Raw genomic sequence first — 11,164 nt, 5'->3', positions numbered from 1 at the left:
TGTCGATCGGCAAACATATCTCCCTTAGAATTTCTATTGCCTAGTTAAAGAATGGAATAGATCGTACACGTAACGAAACAATCGCTAGAAACCTCTCGGTTGGAACCTCTCGTCAAGCGTGTATGGTGTATCGCAAAAACAAAGTTATGGATCATGGAATCAAACATTTCGTTTTCAACATTTCGTCAAACACTTCGAATGCCCGGTACGAGAAGAGATGTCGTGTCGCAATGAAACAATCGCTAGGAACATCTCGGCAAAAAACCTCTCGGTAAGAACCTCTCGTTAAGGGAATCACAATCGAAATGTCTCGAGAGGTCCAAAACAATCGAAACGTTTCGATTGTAACATCTCGTAATCGCGCATCACTAGTTCTCTGTAGTACAGTGCAGACAACTAAAGAGTATTATTGTATGTAACTCCTCCTGGAGTATTTTATGATTTTATTTCTAGTGATTGTTGAACAATTGAAATATCCAACGCACAAATAGACTGTTGGCTTTGTTCGCGTGTTGATAACACGGACATGGATTAAGATGACTTAGTGAACAATATTTATAAAATTAAAAAATTGTAAAACGACACTAAAAATAAACTTTTTGCAGAAAAAGGATATATATATTAACCCTACAAACCTGTTTCTGTAACAAAGCAAACACATTCAGCAAAACGTCATAGTTTAAGGAAAAAATAGTAAACCGCTAAGAGGTTGTAATAAAGAAGATAGAATCAAACTATCAAAATCCTGGCAGTCATAAAGAAGCTGTATTGATCTCTGATAGATTTAGATTCAACTAATCACAATTTGGTTCAACCCGTCTAAACTGTATGTTTACAGTACTCTGAATGTAGATTTGTTGGGTCTACTGCTTGTTTTGGATACCGAGTCCAAACACAAATCCTATTCAATATATGATCTAAAATCAAACTCTAACAAATCAATAATAAATGAGAATTTCTAACAACACCATAGTGGTAAGCATCAGAAACGGTGCCAGAGAGTTTGTTTCTTACGTTGTTAATAAATACATTTCTAAATGATCATACTACTTTAAAAAGACCAGCTGGAATGTTTTGAAATCAAATAAATTTTCTAAAAATTCAAAGATTTTTAAAATAACCAAAGACCCCATTCTGGGTAATAAAAATTAATATAGATGTCTCCTGTATGGTTTCTTGATATGATATTCTATAAATTTAGTACATTGAAACTAAAATCAAATAACCACATTTATAGGATTGTTAAGGTGAATAGATCATGCAATCCAATCCAGAGGTGTACATTTTAATCGAAATTTATTTTTTAAATCCTTCTTTATAAGTCTAAGTTGATCAGTGGACGACATCCAACGCCCGCATCAAAATATTAATAAGACTTCTACTATTGCAGTTTAAATAAATATATAAATGTAAGACAATTTTTCCCCCCAAAAGTAAGGTTATTGGCCGAAATTCCCAGTTGAATGTTATCAGCTGCTCGGAAAGCATGTATTTGGAAAATTTGAAGAGATGCTAGTAGAAGTCCGTAAAAGGTCTCTATCATCTGTAAAAGTTTTTGACACATCTGTAAAGTTTATTGCACCTTTAAAGAGGGGTTTTGGGTCTAAGAGAGTATGAGGGTTGAGCGTCGGTGAGGTGAGTCTATTAAATAATTAACTGGTGCCACATTGTCCTGCAGATCCTCTCTAAGATCTTTGACGAACATATAGTGAGACTACACCGGCTATCCACATTCATTCTTCACACCAGTCATATCATACAACAGGTTTGAACTGTAATATGTAAAAAACGTTTATTGCCACTGTTTTTTGTTGTAAAAAACTGTGATGTTTACATGGAAGAATGTTGTCATCTGCAATTATTTGATCATTTTATCATTGTTAAATCCTAAAGTAGAGAGAAACAAAAAAAATCTGAAAATATTTATTGTTCTATATAAATACATGATCATGTATACGAGAATATAAACAAGTTATGAACACCTAGTGTGTAAATTAGAACTAAAAAACTAAAACAGTATTTAAGAAACCAAAAACTATTCAATTATTTAATTTAAAAATTATTAGAAAATAAATCCTGATACGTACAAATTTATAAATAATAAACTAAAATGGAACAATCATCTCTAGGTTGAAACAAACCTGTTCTTACCCAAAAAGGAAGACTCTTCGGCCGATTTTGACCTTATTCAATATACGTGTTGATTTATAATTTCATCAGACTGGCTTCGTTCGGTGACTCTTGATAACTACTTACCAAATAGGACAATATACTCAGCTAAAATTATTCAACGATCAACTTTAATTCTTACAAAAAATAATTTCTTAGCAAATATAATTAAAACAAAACTGTACCTTTTAGTAAAAAAACTCTCAATCAAAAAATGTATAATAATTTACTGCTACGTCCTGTACAAAATACATGATTTTTTAAACTATATAGAAGGTCCTATCAAAAGGTATTACTAAACGTTTTTGTTTGATTTGGCATGTTATCGAAAAACTTTGGTGCAGGATAACAAAACAACTAGTTAAACGCTAATACATTTGGTTTAGGGACAAAAACAATATAACAGTTTCTCAGAGTTTTCGATCATCATCCTTTAAGATAACTTTCGTATCCTATCCTTTCCACTTTTATTTTTTAACCATTTTAATACCTTAAAAATATATGAGTTTCTGAAAGGCAGAATTCTTAGATCTCTAAAGAAAGGATCACTATGTAAAATATTCTTCCTCCCTAAATTAATATTTTGGGCTTATCAACGCATGATGTACTGTTTTTAAATCTCTTTCTTGCAAACAGACTTAAGCATATAGAACATTTTAATATATTTAAATATTTGAATATTGAGTTTAGCTCCAGTTCACCTTCCTTTTTATTGCAGGGTCTGGTATCTCACGCTATCTCAGACTTGACTCCTGGAATCTGGAGTCATGTTCGTCTCAAGAGATAAAATAAAGTCGGCGACGAAGAAGCTCAAAACGAAACTTTACATCGTTTCGACATCAGAGACACCTGTGAATAGGCGAAGTTTGAGCTTCTTCATCACCGACTTTATTTTATCTGAGCTGAGACGAACATGGACTCCAGATTCCAGGAGTCAAGTCAGAGACAGCGTTAGATACCAGATGCTGCAATAAAAAGGAAGGTGAACTGGAGCGAAACTCAACATTCAAATTGAATTAACTCTTCGTACCATAGCTGCGTTATGTGTAGAAAACTCGGGTGCTCCACCGTGCTTAGAGATCGTGGATCAGAATTGTAGTGTGCTTAATTGTGCAACTGATGAGGAAGTGAGACTGCCACTTCACCTATGCATCAAGAGTAGTACACCTCATACTTACGGACACATGCAGGGCGTGTACATTATAATTTGTGTTATCTTATCTTGTGTGAAGTACCTTATAATAATTTGATTTAAAACAAGGGAGTCAGCTTGAAGTGAGTGTGTACATCACTTCAATTCCACCTCAAGGAATTTGCCAACAGAAGACTAAAAGAAAAGAAAACATAGGAAAACTTGTATACAATTTCAATTATCTCGATAAGAAATCATTGTCGTGTAGTCAAAACCCAACTTCTGAAACATTCACTAAAATTACATCATTCACGTGGAAGTGGGATGGCTTAACCTACCGGAATAATGCTGTTGGTGAGTTCGCTTTTACTAAAAAACATCTCTCCTGTATTTATCTCTCCTGTATTTATACGTTTTAACGAGGTAGGCCACACCTTGTGTCGCGTAACACTTCGCTAAGGTTGCATGCTAAATTTTATGTTCATAGCCATTTCAATAGGCAACATGTGTTAATATGCCTCATGTTGAAATGCCAGATGATTGTACTCTGGTTGTGTTATCATGCAAATTTTACCTTGCCATCATGATTTCTCACCAGAATAACTAATGTAAAAATGTTCGCAAACGCTCAGAAAAATCCATGGAGTGACATACACCATCATCGAATCAATGTTTCTCATATAGAAAATGAAGCTTCATTCGAAATTTCAAGTCAATAGGTCATGTTTTCTCGAGATGGCGTGAAGATACACAAACAGACAGAAATAACACTATTCAGCCCCTCGAGCTATAAGCTTCGCTAACGCTTAGTCAATTACGAACACGTTGTTACATATCACTGACTAAAATGTTAGGAACACAGTAAGGTTTTGGTTATAGTAGTTAGTAGTTGATTTATTTATACGATCACAAAGTTCTTGTTCCGTAATTCTTTGCCTTTACGGTGAGTGTTACGAGTAATATTTAAATACGTATTCGTGACTTACAAGTTTTAGATAGTGTAGTCAAATGTTTTTTAATTTGGTTCCATTTATTTTAAATCCACTTCTTCCAACCTAAAGAGTAACAGATACCGTTTTACCGAGCTATTTATAAATATCTAAATCGTTTAGTGAAAATTGGCGGAAAATTTTTTAAATCTTCAGAGTACGCGTAATATGTTTAATATGTCATATAAATAATTATATAAGTGATTAAGTCATCGATGATTATAAATAACATCGATAATTACCAATGAATTACTTGAACCTTATCAAAGAACCCCCTTATTAAGGGGAGGGAATCCCTATTAATAGAAGTGGTCCAATTACAAAAACCTGTGGTACCCCTCAGTTATAGAATGAGACTGCAACGGTAATTAGGTATTAACTCACTTTTTACTATGCACCAGCATCTACTGGATTATCTGTATTATCTGTAAGTACCGCAAATTACAAGAATGTCCAAAACAAACAGAAGTCCAAAAATAGCCAACTCATAATTAAAATAATAGATGATTTTTCAACTATGCTCTGGATAACAAGTATAGATGTACAAGATGTGTTTAAGCGTAATCTGATTATTCAACTGTGTCCATAAAATATACAACCACATGTAATGTTATTAATTGTTAAAGTAACCCTTATCATGGTTCATCGATACACGAGAGAAAACAATTCGTACCAATTCGAAAACCATCTTAGTAGGAAAGGTCACGGAGGTTGTTATAGTAAACCCAGGTACAACTGGAGGGCCAAGGTCAAATTTTGAAAGAATTATTAACTGAATTGTTTTAAGGCTTTGCCGTGAAGCCAAGTTCTATTTGAATTTCTCATCTAAGTTCTATTTGAATTGCTCATACACGTGCAAAGACTACTATATTGCGTGCTACGCCGTGGGTAACTGCTAGTAAGCAATATTCAAGAAAGGAAAAAGTCAATGTAATTCTAGTCTGGACCAAATGAAACACCCCAGAGGTTAATTTATCTCCATAAGGTAGTAATAGTGGAATTTGCTTCGTCAAAATTCAAATTCAAGATCGCCATTGTTCTTAGTATATTTCTATGTTAAACCAAATTGAAGAGATTTTGATTGCATCATGGGTAATTTTATGGTTATACACAAAGGAGTAAAAATAAATTTATGTCGCCAAATTATATTTGTTTACTAAAGTTAACACAATATAATAATATTTCATTTTGAGTGCCTACTGAATCGTAACAAAGTCGTGGCCATTAAAAGTAGTTCAAAATGCCGAATCATTTCAGTTGTTATTGAGTTTTTGATTCGGTTAACGAATCAAACAGTCGAGCTGGTTGAATAAGTCTTAATCATGTTTCAACTCAATTAAACCTGAGGATTGCGAATTTTACTCTCGAATTTCCTCTTTGAAAATTGAGCAAAAGATATGCCAATCTGTAATCACGTGCGTGATTACAAGCTGTAATAACATGATAGAATCCTGTTCCATACAAATTAGAAAGCTGATGACGTATGAACAACTTTTTCGCCGGAGGATATATTATTGGCGAGTGCTGTGCTTTCTCGTGGTTTTGAATTCTGGCAAACAGTAACAGGACTGCAAAGCGTTTGAAGATATTATTTTATACATCCATCAGCGTTATTAAACCATTTTGGAATTTAATATAGTACCAAATACTCGATCTTTGAATTTCATCACAACCCGTCCACCGTCCGTTGCCAATTTTAGATTTTGTTAAATTTGAAAAAGGTTATCTTTCGTACAGTCCAAAATCTGCAAACCATACACACGCCATACTTGTGAAGGCCATCTGAAGTTCATCGGCCTCAAGGGGTCGGAGCCGGCTTCTGTCATAAAATGATACATTATGTGCATGAATAGTGCATCCGACATCCCTGAGTACGTGAGACAACCTCTGAGTTTCTGGCAGCGTTCGTTGGTCTTTGGAGACCGCACATTTACACTTTGACGCGGCACAGACACTTGGGTAGACCTGTCGGAACGTGCCTCGAATGTGCTGAGTGGCCTTCGGTCAGTTGTCCCAAGCGTCTTCGCATTCCGACTGTAGCAGATTGTAATTGATGGATATATCACAGCCTCTATACCTCTATGATCGCTTAAAGATGAATAGTTTTTAAGGACAAGCGGATCCCCTTTTTCTACCCGTCCTCATGGGCTTCTGCAAGACAAACAAGAGCAAGAATACTGATAAAAAGTTCTACAACCACGTACAGGATTTCAACCCGAGCTATGTCCAACTCAGATCCAAATTCCAACGTCTTATAGCGTGCGGCCATCGGGTCACCCAAACCAAAATACTGTTGCTTGGATCAATATTCAGTCGCTTAGATCAAAATCCAGTCGCTTAGATCAAAATCCAGTTGCTTGGATCATAATCCAGTTGCTTAGCTCAAAATCCAGTTGCTTAGATCAAAATCCGGTTGGTTACATCAAAATCTAGTTGCTTAGATCAAAATCCAGTTGCTTTGATCAAAATCCATTTCGTTTACCAGGACATATAACTGGATTTTTGCAAGATTTGAATGTTAGATTGAGTTAAAGAGGAAATGATGACGAAAATGATCTTGACTTCTTGACTTCTGGAGGGAAGAATCTGCCAATGGCTCGTCAAGCGGTGCACGGAGCCCGGGGGAATCACGTTCCGGAGATCAAGGACGAGCTGAGCGGCTGGGTCAGGAAGAGGTTGTCGACCGTATTGCCAATATACGAGATGGCCATCACTCTTAGATGAACATTTAGATGAAAATGATTCAGTTATTTGTTTCAAAAAAGAACAATGATGCGAATATAATGGTGCAATAATAGTGAGTGAAAGATGCCAAATGAGAAACCTTGTTGCTTTTTCTCCCTACTTTCACAGTAGGTTTAACCTTTGATTGTATTACTGACACGATAGACTCATCCAATGGTAATAATTGAGCCACGGAAAGATTTAGTGCTCGGATTGGCAATCAGAGGTGTGATAAGCTCATGTAGCACAGTTAGTAAGCATTTGAATGGTAAAAATCAAAGTTATGTGGCGTAGCTCTAACGGCGGACCTCAGAACTAAGTGAAGTTCCCCGGAACTTATCACACCTCGTCCTAATAAATTATACTTTCCTATGTAACTAATACAATTCGCGATATGTCCTAGATCACTCTATAGCATATCATTATATTCAACATTCATTTGCAATAATCATTACATTTAGAACCTTTACTCAGACATACTTTTGTCGTGTTAAAGAGATTAGTTCCGACGATTTGATGGATCGATAAAAGTTCCATGAAATATTGAAATTTAGTTCAGTTTCCTCAGATAAATTGAGTCCTGAACGTTCGTTCAAATCCAAACTACGCAAACTACAAACAAAGGCGTATTTATTTATGAATCATCATCATCATCAATGAACTTACATTGATGATGCTGTCTCTAACGATCCAGTTTTAAATCCACAAACAAAGAGTATTCAACTGTTCCACTGTTATCATGACGTCTCTTAGTCAACATCATACAGCAGAGCACAATACAACATTCAAAACAGTGAGCGTTGATTCATCACTACCTCCAATAAAGAATCCCTGACGGCGATGACGCACGTCTTTGGCTCTTGAGAGTTTGACAGATGCCGATTCTGTTCTCCGAAGCAGACAACAAGGCTGAGGGAATCTGAGAGTTTCAGCCAAGGTCAAGGTCACTCTGCTGGCTAGGGACCTACCGGTTTTCCTGTTGTGGAAGAAGACGCGCTAATACTCGTGTTCACAGCCCGGAGTTCCCAGCTCGCTGTGAAGGTTGGTCATTCATGTAAATGAAGCACTGCACTGGTGAGTCACGCCACAGGAAGCAAGGATTGTAGTAATTAGCTAATGACATGTGCAGGCAGTAGTAGTAGTACTTTGAAGAGCAGTTGGATTGTTCTCTAAGTAAAGTGGAAATACCAGGACATTTTTTGCTGAAGGTGACGAATCACACTTTTACGTGCTTGTAGTAACTCCAGAAGTTAAACGCTTCAAACCGGATACTGGAAAAATCCAATAATATTAAGGCCAACTACATGTTATTTCACCACTGTGTAAATCCTTTGGTTATATAAGTTATTAAGTATCCTAGAGTACTGCATATGATTATTTCTCTATCATATATCTTGCTGTAAATGAATTAACACGGGCTTGAGAAACCTCTCCAGATCAATTTCTTCAATAGTATTCCAAAAAGGACTGTTTCAATATGTTGAGGTCACACATTTCGAACAATCTGTCACTGAAGTATTACATCTCAAGATTTGAAAATAACAATATTCATGAATAGAATTTGAGCAGTCCACGGTTATTTGAAACTATTTTGTACATCAAACGAAATACACATGTCATAAAGTCGTCCTTCGGAAGTTTAAGCGTGGGTTACGTCCTTTTAGAGGACATAAACCACAAAATGTTCAATTTAACGAAGATTCCTCAAAAATTTCATTGAGATCCGATCTATTCATATAAAGAAAAACTTTCTACCAGCTCTAATCCATGTATAGTAGAGCTCCACCCAACAATGTTCTAATATTTTTGACTCAATATACTCGTACTTTACTAATTTATAAAATTGGATGAAGACCTGGGGAAGATATACTATGTACCAAAATAAGCAAGTTTTAAGACGTAAATACGATGTCAGAATGGTTAAGCTACAGAGAATCCAGAAGGAAATTTCTGGATTGTCAAAAACTGTAAACTTTACTCTGTCTTTGTGTGCTTGAACAGAATGTGCTTACATCCGGGATATCTGTATTACCAATAAAAAACGAGAAGGGTGACCAAGGTTATACAAAGGGCTTTTAACACATATCTGCGGCACGAACAACTCACCTTCAGCATCTCAATATTTAGTGACAAGTTAGAGCTAGGAAATCTCCTTGGTAGTAGAGATAAAACATTTCAATGCCAAAATTTAATTTAATTGAAACTTTGTCTTATACTATCCATCCAAACAGCCTATTTTGTTGATTATATTTGCTATTATCTTCTTTTATTCATCTTCTTTGTCGAAATTACTTTTGTCTCGGTTAGGCCTATTTCTACAGTTTCTCTTACCATATTTTAATAGATGTACAGAATGTTTGCTAAATACCTTTCTTTTGGCGAAACATATTGCATCTTGGATTGGAACTTGTGTACTAATGCCGATTGTACTATCTGCATGATTTTCTAAAGAACCATATATAGAGTTCGGAATAGTATGAATGTTCATCACTGCAGGAAGGCACTTTGTCACTGCTCCAATGATTAAAATCAATCGTTATGGCTTGACTTAGATGGCACACAGATGTGACTTAATACAAGTTTTACATCTAGGAGATCCTTAGCCGGATATGGAGTCTAAAAGTTACTTGGGATGGTGAGAGAGAGTGTTGCCATACTTAAGACGTTCGCTCTTTTGATCAACATCTTTTTGAGGTTGTTACTTTGAGCATATCTTGATGCAGTCAGGAATGTCAAATTTACTTCTCCTCATTGAAGCAGCAACCCAGGACGGCTGTAGCTATTAGCGAAGTATATATAAATATATCACACAGGAAACAGTACATATTTCCTCTCCTTTCTTCATTCAAATGCTTTAGAAGTCCTCCCTCGGCAGCCTTGTCGTGTGTCTAGTCGTAACACATAAATTTCATCTCAACAAATCCTTAACGCAACTTGAGTGAAGATTAACTTTATCCGTGTATCTTCCACAAACAATATTTACTTTATTTCAACACCTTAGACTTGAAAATTCTTCTTCTTCTTTCCTTGAAACGTGACATTGCTTTGTAAGAGCATCGATTCCTGTGGTGGCTACCTCCGTCAAGGGATGTTCTTATGGGTTTTATCATGCTACCATTCAGGAACATCGACTTGATGTACAATGCCTGGCTTTCATCATACCCGGTTTGATGCTTGGGAGGCCGCAAAGTTTGAATTAGACAAAATGCCAACGGGAAAATTGAAAAATAAGGATCTGCACAGTTGTGCTGAGTTTGCATACCATTGTATCTAACTCTAACTCTTGGATTCACAAGTAGGGTACAGTACGTTCACCTATCAAGGACGTACACGATGAGTACGTAACATTGAATGTTTAGTGACGAATATCACGTGTAATAAACAAAGATGCGATCACGTGATTTAACGCCCTTTATCCTATGCTCATCGGATTGAGACATAGAAGCCTTGCTTGACACTGAAAAAGGATACTATATAAGCCTGACATGATTTATAAAAAGAAACAAGGACTTGGGTATCATTTAAACTCAGTTGGTAACTAGAGTACATGTGTTGAGTAATCGCATGTTGTGAAGGTGATAAAGTATCTACTCATTGAGGCTGGCGCTGTCTCAGAAATATAATATTGAGGCAAGTGAAATCGTGTTCTCGTTTTGCACGATTATTTATAATGAATATGGTGAACTCAGGGCGCAAATCTTTTGGCTACTTTGGGCCAAACAATATGGTGCAATATATGAAATTCAATCCCATGGAAAAAAATAAGGGGAGTACCTCAGGGTTCAGTGCTGGGACTACTATTTTTCATTTTTATTTACCAATGACATGCTAGTAGGCAGTATGTATTTATTGCTTAGACGAATCTCCACCACGGTTCTCCAAGGTAGGCATATAGACACAGGCAATACGCTTACCACCTGTATCTCGCTTTTTTGTCAGTTTTATTGGTACATATTGGTGGGGAAATGGCAACCAAAGCTGTAGAGAATGAGCGGACCGGTATTGAGGTATCAGCAACCATCCCTCACTTAGTTTCTTGCTCCTAGTTATTTCTTTTCCATTTCGTGTTTTTAAAAGTTTATCTTGAGCTTTTTTATTTGGGCATACTAAAAATGCAGTATTCCTTACTTGGAATCTCTTGTGGAAAGAT

Source organism: Homalodisca vitripennis, chromosome 5 (assembly GCF_021130785.1).
Source record: "Homalodisca vitripennis isolate AUS2020 chromosome 5, UT_GWSS_2.1, whole genome shotgun sequence".
In the NCBI taxonomy this organism is placed as follows: domain Eukaryota; kingdom Metazoa; phylum Arthropoda; class Insecta; order Hemiptera; family Cicadellidae; genus Homalodisca; species Homalodisca vitripennis.
The sequence above is the reverse complement of the archived record's forward strand: the minus strand, read 5'-3'. Positions refer to the sequence as shown.